Source organism: Arachis hypogaea, chromosome 16, assembly GCF_003086295.3.
Source record: "Arachis hypogaea cultivar Tifrunner chromosome 16, arahy.Tifrunner.gnm2.J5K5, whole genome shotgun sequence".
Lineage (NCBI taxonomy): Eukaryota > Viridiplantae > Streptophyta > Magnoliopsida > Fabales > Fabaceae > Arachis > Arachis hypogaea.
Genome location: NC_092051.1, coordinates 58,588,368 through 58,603,918, shown reverse-complemented (window position 1 = coordinate 58,603,918; position 15,551 = coordinate 58,588,368). Strand labels below are relative to the sequence as shown.

At 40.7% G+C, this 15,551-nt stretch overlaps 1 non-coding gene across 1 annotated transcript; it reads left to right on the top strand.

The window, feature by feature from the left end:
* Positions 1-400: 400 nt before the first annotated feature.
* LOC112761600 (small nucleolar RNA R71) lies at positions 401-504 on the top strand. Its single transcript, XR_003181988.1, has one exon. It is a non-coding gene; the product is annotated as a small nucleolar RNA R71 (small nucleolar RNA).
* The last annotated feature ends 15,047 nt before the right edge of the window (positions 505-15,551 follow it).

Genomic DNA, 15,551 nt, shown 5'->3' with positions numbered 1-15,551 from the left:
ATAGGGTTCTCCCATGTAATTCACCTCTGCCATTGCAGGGTTCTCAGGATCATAAGCTTCTTCTTCAGAAGATGCTTCTTTAGTACTGTTGGATGCAGCTTGCAATCCATTCAGACTCTGAAAAATCATATTGACTTGCTGAGTCAATATTTTGTTCTGAGCCAATATGGCATTCAGAGTATCAATTTTAAGAACTCCATTTTTCTGAGGCGTCCCATTGTTCACAGGACTCCTGTCAAAGGTGTACATGATCTGGTTATTTGCAACCATTTCAATGAGTTCCTGAGCTTCTGTAGGGGTTTTCAGATGAAGAGATCCTCCTGCAGAATGGTCCAATGACATTTTTGACAACTCAGACAGACCATCATAGAATATACATATGATGCTACATTTTGGAAACATGTCAGTAGGACACTTTTTGATCAATTGCTTATATCTTTCCCAAGCTTCATAGAGGGACTCTCCTTCCTTCTGTCTGAAGGTTTGGATTTCCACTCTAAGCTTGCTCATATTTTAAGGTGGAAAGAATTTGGCCAGGAAAGCACTGACCAGCTTTTTCCAAGAGTTCAGGCATTCCTTAGGTTGTGAATCTAACCATGTTCTAGCTCTGTCTCTTACAGCAAAAGGGAAAAGCATAAGCCTGTAGACCTCGGGATCAACTCCATTGGTCTTGACAGTGTCACAGATTTGCAAGAATTCAGCTAAGAACTGATGAGGATCTTCCAATGGGAGTCCATGAAACTTGCAATTCTGTTGCATTAAAGAAGCTAATTGAGGCTTAAGCTCAAAGTTGTTTGTTCCAATGGCAGGAATTGAGATGCAATGAAGTCACCAAGCATCTTCCTTGCATTCTTGGCATTGTTGTTATTTTTGGCCATGTCTCCTTCTTTTTCGAAAAATTCTGTCAGGTCCTCTCCAGAGGGTTGTGCTTTAGCTTCTCTTAGTTTCCTCTTAAGAGTCATTTCAGGTTTAGGATCAGCTTCAATAAGAATGTCTTTATCCCTGTTCCTGCTCATATGAAAAAGAAGAGAATAGAAAAGAAGAGGAATCATCTATGTCACAGTATAGAGATTCCTTTATGTGAGTAGAAGAAGAGAAGAATAGAAGAAGGGGATGAGAGGGGGAAGAATTCGAAAATAAAATAAAAATATTTTTGTTTTTATTTTAAATATTAGTTATAATTCAAAAATTAAAAAAATTAAATTAAATTAAAATTAAAACAATTAGTTAATTAAAATGAATTTTGAAAAAGTGTGAGTGATTTTCGAAAATCAGAGAGAGGAAAGTAGTTAGATAGTTTTGAAAAAGATAAGAATTTTAAAATCAAACAAAAAGTCAAGTGGTTAATTGAAAAAGATTTTGAAAATCAATTTTGAAAAGATAAAAAGTTAGAAAAGATTTTGAAATTGAGTTTTGAAAAAGATACGATTGAAATTTATTTTTAAAAAGATTTGAAAAAGAAATTTAAAAAGATTGAATTTTGAAATTAAAGTTGATTACTGACTAACAAGAAACTAAAAGATATGATTTTAAAATTTAAAGATTGAAACTTTTCTTAATAGGCAAGTAACAACTTAAAATTTTTAAATCAAAATATTAATTGTTAGCAGATAAAATAAGAAAAAGATTTTGAAAATTAAAATTTCAAAAAAATTCAAAAAAATATATAAAAATAAATGAAAAAGATTTGATTTTTGAAAAATATTTGAAAAGATAGAATTTTTAAATTGAAAATTTGACTTGACTTATAAGAAACAACTAGATTTTTAAAAATTTTTGACTAAGTTAATCAAAATTTTTGAATTTTATGAGAAAAATAAGGGAAATATATTTTTTTGATTTTTAAATTTTTAATGAAGAGAGAGAAAAACACTAAAATGACGCAAAATATGAAAATTCAAGATCAAAACTAATAATGCATGCAAGAACACTTTGAATATCAAGATGAATACCAAGAACACTTTGAATGTCAAGATGAACACCAAGAACTTATTTTTGAAAATTTTTAAGAAAAGAAAGACATGCAAGACACCAAACTTAAAAATTTTCAAAATTTAGACACTAACAAATTGAAAATGCAAATGAAAAATAAGAAAAGACACAACATGAAAATGCAAAGATCAAACAAGAAGATCATCAAGAACAACTTGAAGATCATGAAGAACACTTTGCATGAATTTTCGAAAATAAGAAAATTGCAATTGACACCAAACTTAAAATTTGACACTAGACTCAAACAGGAAACATCAAATTATTTTTAGTTTTATGATTTTATTAATTTTTTTGGATTTTTCGAAAATAATTTGGAAAAAGAAAAATAAGGATTGAAGAACATAAAATAATTTATTTTTTTTTTGAAAATTTTTCGAAAATAAAAGCTTTAAAATTAAAATAAAATTACCTAATCTGAGCAACAAGATTAACCGTCAGTTGTCTAAACTCGAACAATCCTCGGCAACGGCGCCAAAAACTTGGTGCACGAAATTATGATCTCTGGTAACGGCGCCACAAACCTAATACGCACATTCATAATCTCAATTCTTTTTCACAACTCCGCACAACTAACCAGCAAGTGCACTGGGTCATCCAAGTAATAAACCTTACGTGAGTAAGGGTCGATCCCACAGAGATTGTCGGCTTGAAGCAAGCTATGGTCATCTTGTAAATCTCAGTCAGACAGATTCAAATGGTTTTGAGGTTTTGATAATTAAAATATAAATAAAATAAGAAAGAAATACTTATGTAATTCATTGGTGAGAATTTCAGATAAGCGTATGGAGATGCTTTGCTCCTTCTGAATCTCTGCTTTCCTACTATCTTCATTCAATCATTCATACTCCTTTCCATGGCAAGCTGTATGTTGGGCATCACCGTTGTCAATGGCTACTTCCCGTCCTCTCAGTGAAAATAGTCTAAATGCGCTGTCACCGCATGGCTAATCATCTGTTGGTTCTCGATCATGTTGGAATAGGATCCATTGATCCTTTTACGTCTGTCACTACGCCCAACACTTGCGAGTTTAAGGCTCGTCACAGTCATCCCTTCCCAGATCCTACTCGGAATACCACAGACAAGGTTTAGACTTTCCGGATCTTAGGAATGGCCGCCAATAATTCTAGCCTATACCACGAAGGTTTTAATCTTAGATTAGAAACCCAAGAGATACACATTCAAACTTGTTTGCATGTAGAACAGAAGGGGTTGTCAGGCACGCGTTCATAAGTGAGAATGGTGATGAGCGTCACATAATCATCACATTCATCATGTTCTTGTGTGCGAATGAATATCTTAGAGAAGAAATAGGCTTGAGTTGAATAGATAAACAATAGTACTTTGCATTGATTCATGAAGAACAGCAGAGCTCTACACCTTAATCTATGGGGTGTAGAAACTCCACCGTTGAAAATTACATAAGTGAAAATGGTCCAGGCATGGCCGAATGGCCAGCCTCTAAGGTCTAGGGACTAAATGTCCAAAGATGGTCAAAAAGACGACAATACAATAGTAAAAAGTCCTATTTATACTAAACTAGTTACTAGGATTTACAGAGATGAGTAAATGATGCAGAAATCCACTTCCGGGCCCACTAGATGTGTGCTTGGGCTGATCATTGAGCTTTCATGTGTAGAGACTCTTTTTGGAGTTAAACGCCAGGCTGTAGCCTGTTTCTGGCGTTTACTCTGATTTGCAACCTGTTTCTGGAGTTTAACTCCAGAATAGGGCAGGAAGTTGGCGTTTGAACGCCGGTTTGCATCATCAAAACTCAGGCAAAGTATGGACTATTATATATTGCTGGAAAGCCCCGGATGTCTGCTTTCCAACGCAATTAAGAGCGCGCCAATTGGATTTCTGTGGCTCCAGAAAATCTATTTCAAGTGCAAGGAGGTCAGAATCCAACAGCATCTGCAGTCCTTCTTCAGCCTCTGAATCAGATTTTTGCTCAAGTCCCTCAATTTCAGCCAAAAATTACCTGAAATCATAGAAAAACACACAAACTCATAGTGAAGTCCAGAAATATGATTTTTATTTAAAAACTAATAAAAATATACTAAAAACTAACTAAATCATACTAAAAACTATGTAAAAACAATGCCAAAAAGCATATAAATTATCCGCTCATCAGTTACCTCAAGGTGGATGTGAATATCTCAGGCTCCTCCCTGCTTGGGGCAACATGACTCAGAGGCTTCTTGAGGTGGGTGTATCGGCGGTGGTTGCGCCGCTCATACCTATCCAGCTTCCGGTGAAGATCTTCTATCCTTTGATTTGTGGATCTCAGTGGTGGTGATGATGAGCTCGAGGGACAAAGAAGTGGCAGGACCATGTCGAGGCTTGGTTTGTTCATGGGAAGATATTGGTATTTTCCGCTTGGGACCACATCGCCCTTAGCCGGAACCATGATCTTCTTATCCTTGACTTCCCAAGAAACACCCGCAGCAGAAACTAAGTCAGATACCAAAGCTGGAAATGGCAGGTTACCTCGGTCGTGGACTTGACTCATTGCTCGCTTGACAAGAAATAGAATGTTCACCGGCTTCTTCGTGAGGATACACCAGACAAGCAAAGCAAGGTCCGCTGTGATGGATGACCTGTGAGTGCTAGGTAACACATAGTGGGAAAGGATCTGTGCCCAGGTTCTAGCTTCCATAGTGAGGGAGCGAGCATTGATACTCTTGGGCCTCATCCGCTGGCTACCATGGATCCAAAATGCTTCAGGCTCAGCGATGACTTGGAGAATTGATTCCCAATTAAATCCGTACTCCACTCACTGACACAAGACTTCTTTGTATCCATCCATGTCAATTGGCACTGGTAAAACATTGAGCACCTGCTGAATAGCCTCTTCTGAAACTGAAACTTGCTTCCGGCGCATATACACCGATCGAAGAGAGGAGAGATGGTAGTTAGTGTAAAATTCTTCCACCCAAGAGAGGTTGATTTCCCTTGGTTTCCTCAAAAGAAACCCCCATCCTCACTTTTCGATACGGGGTAGGATATAAGGAGCAACCTTATCCGGCGGAGCGAGTAAGTGCTCAGGATGATAGTTCCTTACCGCTATGGAGGGGAACCAAAGTTCACAAAAGCGGTTAGGGAACCTTGATGAGTCTCTTGCCGGTTTGCCCTTGTTATCCTCATCAATAAGAGCGGGTGTCTTTCTGTTCTTTCATAAAGGTTTGGCTCCTATTGAAGAACGCGCCTTAGAATTTGATCCTTGGGGCACCCTTTTTGCGGCCGGTTTCCTCGAAGCTACCTCCTTGCCCTTTTTGGTGGCCATCCTAAAAGGAAAGGGGAGGAAGGAAAACATTAAACCCAAGAAACAAATTGATGAAAACATGCAAGTGATTTGTCATGCCCATGATGAATATGAATGCAGGGGTTATATCACTTGGCATGTGATGCAAGAGAAGGTAAGGCATGCAAAAGCATGAGAAGAGTAGTCTCAAGCATCCTTAGTAAAAGCAAGTTATGTTCAATTAATATGGGATTGGCAAGTATGAACCTTAAGCACATAAATTAGACTCAATGCATTTAAGAGGAAGCAAGTGAATGAGAAGGGAGCACCAATTTGAAAGTGTATGACAAAAAATGAGCCAAAATGGTAGTTGTGCATTTCGTCGAACACTTGGCGTGCAATAATCAAGCAATGAGAAATTATAAAATACTAAACCAATCTAAAGCCCAAAATAGAACATCAATCACCACATAAACATCACACAATGGTAAAAGAGTGACAAAAGATCTAGTAATGCAAATTAAGTTCAAGTTCAACATCCATGGATAAACAAAGAAAAGAGAGGGAAAATAAGCAAACAAAAACAAGAAATATCATTAACAAGCAAAAGAGAAACTAAGTAAGATGGCAAGAAGCAATTGATTAAAAGAAATAGCATAAAGGAAAGTGGAAGTAAAGGAAAGGAATTAGTTGAACCTTGAAGAGTATGAAAAAGCAAGGTTGAATCTTCTTTTGTGAAGATGAGAGAGGAAATAAGAGAAATGTAGCGCCACCGGAAAAGGTGGTTGTCACCGGTGAGTGGCCGGAGACAATGGTGTGGGTTGTGGAAGAAGAAGAAGAGAAGAGAAATGATGAAGAGAGGGGAAGAGTGAACTAAGAAAGAAAAAGAAGAGAATGTGAGTGAGAAAGGAGTGAAACGGCGCAAAGTATTAAACTGATTCGCGTAGATGGCGCGCGCGCGCAAGATGCGCTGACGCGTCGTGAAGGTGCTAACTGAGGGCGCATGCGCGGCAGTGGCGCGCGCGCGAGAGGAGTTGTGCCCCAGGCACAAAAGTGGCATAAACCTGGCTCAAGTCTCTGGTTTTTGTACCAGGGTGACCCAGGGAGGCATGCGCGCGGACGCGCACCATGCGCGGGCGCGTGCTTGTGGTATTCGAGAGCTGGCGCGGGCGCGCACTACGCGCGGACGCGTCAGCTTCGGCACAAAGTTGGCCCAATTGTGGCACAACTCTCTGGAAAATGTACCAGAGACTCCACAAAGCCCCATCGGCGTGCGCGCGCACTGTGCGCTTGCGCGTCGATGATCAACTGGCAATGTTGCACGCAGGCGGCATGTACGCGAACGCGTGGGTGCCTGGCGCGAGTTGGGCACAAAGTTGGCCCAACTCTCGGGTTTTTGGCCTGAAAATGGGAATTCGCAGCCGGCGCGTGCGCGCACTGTGCGCTTGCGCGTCGGTGCTCTTTTTTGAAAGAAAAAAATTGTGTTTTCTTTACCTCTTTCACAACCTATCTAAATGAACATTCTATCTATCTAAGAGAATCAACAAAGCTAGCATCTCTAAGCACTCAATCAATCATCAAAAGATCATAAAATTCAAGGAATTAAAGATACTACAAGATGGTATAAACAAGGAAGATCTTACCACGGTGGGGTGCCTCCCACCAAGCACTTTTCTTTTACGTCCTTAAGTTGGACGGTCCTCTTGTCAAGCTTCATCTCTACTTGGTGCATCCTCCAATATGTACACCTCTAGCTCCCTTGGAGGTTTGCAACCATGATATTTCTTCACTCTATACCCATTCACCTTGAAAGTCGCTTCACCTTTGGGATCAAACAATTCCACCACTCCGTAGGGCTTCATTTCTTTCACCTTAAAAGGTCCTTCCCACCTAGAACGGAGCTTGCCAGGCATAAATCGGAGCCTTGAGTTGTAGAGGAGGACTTCATCTCCTTCTTTAAAATCCTTCTTCCGAATGTGATGGTCATGGAATGCCTTAGTCTTCTCCTTGTAAATTTGGGCATTTTCATATGATTCGTTCCTCAAACACTCAAGCTCTTCTAATTGTAACTTCCTAGCTTCACCCGCCTTGGCCAAATCCATGTTGCACTGCTTTACCGCCCAGTATGCTCGATGCTCAATCTCCACTGGAAGGTGGCATGCCTTACCATAGACGATCCAAAAGGGACTCATCCCTATCGGAGTCTTGTAAGCCGTTCTGTATGCCCATAGTGCATCTCCTAGCCGAAGGCTCCAATCCTTTCTTTGTGGATTGACCACTTTTTCCAAGATTCTCTTGATTTCCCGGTTGGAAACTTCCGCTTGCCCATTTGTTTGCGGATGATAAGCAGTAGCAACCTTATGCGATACTCCATAGCGCTTGAGCAATGCTTCTACCTTCTTGTTACAAAAGTGGGATCCTTGGTCGCTCACGATTGCTCGTGGCGACCCATAACGGCATACAATGTGATTCCTCGTGGCGTCGTCAAGGCAGGTGGGTATGGCCTCCACCCACTTTGACACGTAGTCAACCGCTAACAGAATGTACAGATACCCACCAGAGTTAGGAAACGTTCCCATAAAGTCAATGCCCCACACATCAAATATCTCACAGAATAACATAGGTTGCTGAGGCATTTCATCCCTTTGGGATGTGTTTCCTGACTTTTGACACTGATGACAAGACACACATAGCCGTTTAGCATCCTTGAATAAGGTTGGCCACTAGAATCCGCAATCCAACACCTTTTTGGCGGTCCTTTGTGGGCCAAAGTGGCCACCACAGTCGGACGAATGACAAGCATCCAGAATTGGTTGAAATTTGGATTCCGGGACACACCTTCGGATTACTTGGTCTACACCTCTCTTCCACAAGTGAGGGTCATCCCAAATGTAGTATTTGGAATCACTCCTCAACTTGTCCCTTTGATTTTTCGAAAAGTTGGGAGGGAAGATTCTTGCAACCAAGTAGTTCGCCATTGGGGCAAACCAAGGAAAACTAGCTGACACAGCATGCAAACTTTCCAATGGAAATGAGTCATTGATCGGAAATGGATCAGTTTTTAAATTCTCAATGCGGCTTAAGTGATCCGCAACCAGGTTTTGAGATCCACTCTGGTCCCTAATCTCAATGTCGAATTCTTGCAAAAGCAAGATCCAACGTATGAGTCTAGGCTTTGACTTATTCTTTGTCAATAAATACTTCAAAGCTGCATGATCCGTGTATACCACTATCTTTGAACCTAGCAAATAAGATCTGAATTTATCTAAGGCATGAACAATGGCTAAGAGTTCTTTTTCGGTAGTGGTATAGTTAGATTGTGCGGCATCTAGCGTCTTAGAAGAATAAGCAATAACATAAGGAAGTTTACCCTCACGCTGTGCAAGCGCGGCACCCACAGCATAGTTTGACGCATCGCACATTATCTCAAACGGCAACGTCCAGTTGGGGCCTCGCACAATCGGTGCTATGGTGAGAATTTTCCTCAAGTCTTCAAAAGCTTTTACACATTCACTGTCAAACTCAAAATCCACATCTTTTTGGAGTAGGCGCGGCAGTGGCAAAGCAATCTTACTGAAGTCTTTGATGAAGCGCCTATAAAATCCTGCATGTCCCAAAAACGAGCGGACCTCCCTCATGGATGAGGGGTGAGGCAGAGTAGTAATAACATCGGCCTTAGCCGGGTCCAGAGAAATGCCTTCATGAGATACTACATGTCCTAACACTATACCTTGTCGTACCATAAAGTGACCTTTTTCAAAATTTAAGACAAGGTTGGTGTCAACACATCTAGCTAGGTCCTTGGCCAAGCTCTCCAAACAACAATCAAATGAGACACCATAAACACTGAAATCATCCATAAAAACCTCTAGACAATTCTCCATTAGATCGGAGAAGACACTCATCATGCACCTCTGAAAAGTGGCGAGTGCGTTACATAGTCCAAATGGCATCCTTTTATAGGCAAAGGTGACAAACGGACATGTAAACGTGGTCTTCTCCTGATCTTCAGGAGCAATATGTATCTGAAAATATCCAGTAAATCCATCAAGAAAACAGCAGTGAGATTTACCTGCCAAATGGTCTAGCATCTGATCGATGAAGGGTAAGGGGTAATGGTCCTTCCGTGTGGCGGCATTCAATCTTCTGTAGTCAATACATACTCGCCACACATTTTGCATCCTTTTAGTGACCATTTCTCCGTCTTCCTTCTTGACCGTTGTGATGCCCGACTTCTTGGGAACAACTTGAACCGGGCTCACCCACTCACTGTCGGAAATAGGGTATATGATATCCGCATCCAGTAGTCGGGTGACCTCTTTCTTCACTATGTCGAGGATGGTTGGGTTGAGCCTCCTTTGCGGTTGCCGAACCGGCTTGGCTCCATCTTGGAGAAATATCCTATGCATGCACTTATGTTGGTCAATCCCCACAATATCCGCAAGGCTCCAACCTATCGCTTTCTTGTACTTTCTTAGAACGTCTAGGAGTTTTTTCTCTTCTTCACTTGAGAGTTCGCTAGCAATAATAACCGGAAACCCACAGTTGTCTTCTAAGAACGCATATTTCAGATGAGAGGGAAGGGGTTTCAGTTCACTTGCTACCTTAAGATGAGGTTCCTTTTCATCAAGCTCATGGGACTCATTCTTGGCAACTTCTTTAAGTTCATCCTCTTGGTCATCTATCTCCTCAACAGTGGGGTAGCACGACTTGTCATGATCTTCTTCTTGTACTTCCGCTACCACTTTATCAATTATGTCACATCGGAGCATAGAATGTTCTTTGGGAGGATGTTTCATGGCTTCCTCTAAATTGAACTTGATAGTCTTGTCTCCAACTCCAAAGGAATATATACCAGTGAAGGCATCTAGCTTGAATTTGGAGGTTTTGAGGAAAGGTCTACCAAGTAGGACGGAGGATGAGCTTCTACCTTCCGTTGGGGGTGATGCGGGAAAAACTTGTCTCTCAACAAATCTTCCTTCGGCAGGTGTACCGAAGTTGTCATCAAGTAAAAACTCACAATAGAGTGAGGTCGAATCCCACAGGGATTGATTGATCAAGCAACTTTAACTAGAAGAATGTTCTAGTTCAGCGAGTCCAGAATTTGGGTTGAGAGTTACAGAAAATAAAATGGCGGGAATGTAAATAACAGAAAAGTAAATGCTAGAATTAAAGAACTGGAAGTAAATGACTGAAAATAAATTGCAGAATTATAAATGGGAATGGGGGATTTGCTCATAAAAGTAAATCGCAGAAATTAAAGAGAATGGGTAAGATTAGAGATGGGGAGTTCATTGGGCTTAAGAGATGTTGCAATTCTCCGGATCAAGTTCATTTTCATCTCTTCCTCAATCAATGCACTCATTGATCTCCTTGGCAATCTTAAGTGATTGAATTGCAATTTCTTGTAATTCAATCTCTCAAATCTTGATCAATAGCCAATTCCTTGGTCAATTGCTCATGAGAAGAGATGAAGTATGGTCACTAATTATACCACATGCATTTCCCAAACCAAGTATTGAGAGGGTTACAGTCACATACCCATCCAAACCCAATTTGGTCCAGCATGAGAAAGCATTTCTAGCTTGATCTCTTCATTCCTCTTCCAAGGTTCAAAAGAGATCCAAGTTTGAATAGCTTCTCTTCCAAGATAACTACTCAATTGGATGAAGATCGAAAGCTTTCAAGTAAAATCAAGAGGAAAGATAGAAGAAGAACAATGAAGATTAGTATTGATCCATCAAATTACAACAGAGCTCCCTAACCCAATGAAAGGGGTTTAGTTGTTCATAGCTCTTGAAGATGAAAACAAAGATGGAGAATACATCATAAAACTAGAAATTGCAAAGAAAGTAAAATACAGAGAGTGGTTCTTCAGCCTCCAGAACTCCTTTACAATTCAAAGCTACTCCTATATATACTTCTCTTCTCAGCTTCTAGTTCACTCTCCAAGTCTTGGGCCTTTGGATCTTGAGTTTGAAGCAGTTCCTTTCTTTATTTGGGCTTGGCTTTACTTGTAGAGAGAAAGTGCGGAGTGGGCAGAGACTTAAGCTCAGGGCGTAAGGAGTGTTAATCATTTAGTGAAAGTCCAAGTTCGGGAACGTTAGTGACACTTAACATTGTCACTAACGTTCCAATGCACCCCTTTTTCTTCACGTTAAAACCCACGTTAATTAGGTTAACGTGGCTTTTAACGTTGCCTTGTCAACCTTCGAGAACGTTAGTGACACTCAACATTGTCATTAACGTTCCAGTGTGCCCCTTCTTGCTTCACGTTAAAGCTCACGTTAACTAGGTTAACGTGGCTTCTAACGTGGCCTTTGCCATCCTTCGAGAACATTAGTGACATTCAACATTGTCACTAACGTTCCAATGTGCCCCTAGGTCTCACGTTGGAGTCCACGTTAACTAGGTTAACGTGGCTTCTAACGTGGCCATCTTTTAGCCATCCCAACATTAGTGATAATGTTGAGTGTCACTAACGTTGGCTCATCCTTCATTTCTCATCGTTAGCTTCCACGTTAACCAAGTTAACGTGGAAGTTAACGTGACTCTTGGGGGTTGTGTGGTTGCTTCAACGTTAGTGACAATGTTGAGTGTCACTAACGTTGTCGACAACTCTTCATCCTCTACGTTAGTTCCCACGTTAACCAAGTTAACATGGGAGTTAACGTGGTACTTTGCACTATAGGCCAACGTTAGTGACAATGTTGAGTGCCACTAACGTTGGCTTCTCTTCCCCCCTTTAACATTAGAGGCCACGTTAACCAGGTTAACGTGGCTTCTAACGTGGCCACTTATGAGTGATTGCCAACGTTAGTCACAATGTTGAGTGTCACTAACGTTGGCTCATCTTCTCTTCTTCACGTTAACTTGGTTAACGTGACTCTCTAACTTGGGCATTGATGGCTTTTTGAAAGTGTTATTGGCAATCACTTTTCTCATTATCCTTGCAAGTTACCTCCCCTTTTCTTGCTTCTTTTTTGTCCTTAAATCAAGCAATAAAGTGCATCAAAGCTCTAGTCCAAGTCATGAGTAATGCAACATAATATTTGTCACTAAACTTATGCAAAATCCTCATGAAATTATGTAAATGCACAATGTATGCTTGAATCAAGGCATAAGTGAATATCTACCCAAAAGTAGCTTATTTCCTAAAGAAATGCATGAAACTAACCTAAAAACAGTAAGGAAAAGGTCAGTGAAACTGGCCAAGATGCCCTGGCATCACAACACCAAACTTAAAGCATGCTTGTCCCTAAGCAAGTACTGGAACAAAAAAATGATGAATGGAATATCCAGAGGAATGAGTCATTCTTGTGGAAGTCATATTACTGATTTTATGGTGGTTTCATGCATAGCAACTTAGGTTCATTCCATTACTGGCTTTCAGACCTTTTTTCTGTCCTAAAACACCCACTTTGTTCATATCCCATGAGAATTTTATTCATTGATCCTTTTATTGTTATTACAAGGGTTGTTTGTGTTATTTAGGCTAAGTGCTCTGTAAGGGGGCAACTCTTTAAGATAAGCTTTCAGCCAACACTCCCGAACCAGTTGGTTCAAGGTGCTAGGTGTTGAGACACCCCTAAGGACTTACTCCCTCAAGCCTATCCCCCATACATACACACTACAGGCATTTAGTTTATTTATTTTCTTTTCTTGAGACCTTGGTGTCCAGCACCTCTTTGGGTTATTAAGTGTTCTGTAGTGAAGGTTACTCTTGATAGTGGACTTTCAGCTGATAATCCCGAGTTAGTTAACCCAAGTTACCAAGTGATAAGGCACCCCTAAGAGCTTATTCATCCAAGTAGATCCCTCACACAGGAGCACCACAGACACTTGCCTCAAGCTTAAAACCATTGATGCCTAGCCTTATTGCTTACTCTTTTTCTTTTGTTTTTCACTTCCATTGTTCTTTCCCTTTTCTTTTCTTAGGATCTTGTTATTAACCTAGTCTCACGAGTGTATCCAAAGCAAAGTATTCAGGATAGATAGTTGTCCTCCTAGCCTTGTGGTTGAACCAACTTAGCTAACTTATGACTACCCCAAAGATTCATGAATGCACTTCCACAATATGAACTCCACTCTGGTCTTTTAAAAACATAATCCTTTTCTTCTTCAATTTGATTTAAAAAGGGACAAGCTTACAAGAAAGCGAAGTAATGATGCAGTGACATAAAGACCAGTAATCATGGACCTATTCAGAAGGAAAAACTTAAAAGAAAGAATTTTTTAAAAAGAGTTCAACTGCAAGTAACTACAAATCAAAAGTGCAATTCGGAACTCCAACTTTCAACAATTCTAAGTACAATGGAATCAGGTAACAATACAACCTTCGGGTGATGATCTCTGGTCCCCCTCTCTCTTTGTCATCCTCCTAGTTTTTGCTGCCTCGCTTCTTTGGGTGAAGGTGCACCATTTCCTTATAAGATTCCTACAAGGTCACTGGAAGTTGCTTGTTCCCAAAGCACTTGAGACATAGTTAGCTTATATGTATGCTTGTGCCTCTTGAACTCAGTTTGGTGTGTGAACACCAAACTTAGTTCTTTGCCCAGTACACAACATTGCATATATGCAGAGACCCTCATATCTTGTTATCAACAAAGCAATGATCACCTATAGTCTAACTACACCTAAGTGGTTTCTCTTGGTTGGATGGAGCTAGCAATGTTCTTTTGGGAGTGGGGTGTAATTCTAACCAATGTCCTTTAGTGGAACACCAAACTTAGAATTACACCATCACTCTTGGATTGTTCTTGTGTGGAACACCAAACTTAGCTCCTTTCAATACAGGGGAAACCACTTGTGACTTTTATTGAAATAAAGATGAAATTGAAACTACCTGAGGTTGGGTTGCCTCCCAACAGAGCGTTCTTTTATCGTCGCTAGCTCGACGAGTTCTTAATTATTTGAGATGGTACTTTACTCTGGGGTCTTTCCCCATGTTGCCCAGATAATGCTTGAGTCTTTGTCCATTCACTGTAAAAGTCCTCTTTGAACCTTCATCCGTGATTTCGATATGGCGATATGGTGATACTTTTGTAACCAAGAAAGGTCCGGACCACCTTGACTTGAGTTTCCCTGGGAACAGCCTTAATTTAGAATTGTAAAGGAGTACTTGCTGCCCTTTTTCGAAACTCCTGGGTGCCAAATGCATGTCATGTTTTCTTTTTGCCTTCTCTTTATACATCTTAGTGTTTTCATAGGCTTGTGACCTGAATACCTCCATCTCTTGCAGTTGCAAGATTCTTTTTGCACCAGCAGCAATGCTGTCAAAATTTAGTATCTTGATAGCCCAAAGAGCTTTATGTTCCAGCTCCAGTGGTAAATGACAAGCTTTCCCATAGACTAATTGATATGGAGACATTCCAAGTGGGGTTTTGAATGCTGTTCTGTATGCCCACAGAGCATCATCCAACTTCTTCGACCAATCCTTTCTAGATGCGCCCACAGTCTTTTCCAGGATCCTCTTCAGTTCTCTGTTGGATATCTCAGTTTGCCCACTTGTTTGAGGATGGTAAGGTGTGGCTACTTTGTGTTTTACCCCATATCGTAAGAGGAGAGCTTCTAGTGGTTTGTTACAAAAGTGGCTCCCTCCATCACTGATGAGGGCTCTTGGGACTCCAAACCGGCTAAAGATATTCTTCCTGAGGAAGTTCATGACTACCTTGTTATCATTAGTTGGGGTTGCAATAGCCTCTACCCACTTGGAAACATAATCTACTGCTACCAGGATGTAATTGTTTGCATATGAGGTTGGGAATGGTCCGATGAAATCAATTCCCACACATCAAACAGTTCAAGTTCCAAGATGAAATTTTGTGGCATGGCGTTTCTTTTGGGCAGGTCTCCAGATCTTTGGCATTCATTGCAGCTTTTTACTAGCTCTTTGGCATCCTTGAAAAGAGTGGGCCAAAAGAATCCGTTTTGTAAAACCTTTGCTGCAGTTCTGTCCCCTCCAAAGTGCCCGCCATAGCATGAACCGTGGCAGTTCCACAGGACTTCTCTCCCTTCCTCTTCCGAGACACATCTTCTAAGAATCCCATCTGAACATTTCTTGAAGAGATATGGCTCGTCCCAGACAAAGTATTTTGCATCATTCATGAGCTTCCTCTTTTGGTGTTTATTGATCCCTGGGGGTAATGCCCCAGTTGCCTTAAAATTTGCAATATCTGCGAACTATGGTGCTTTATGAACTGTCATCAACTGCTCATCAGGGAAGAGCTCGTTAACATTTGTATCATTTTTTCCACCTTGATCATGAGGGATTCTAGATAAGTGATCTGCCACCTTGTTCTCCACTTCCTTCTTGTCT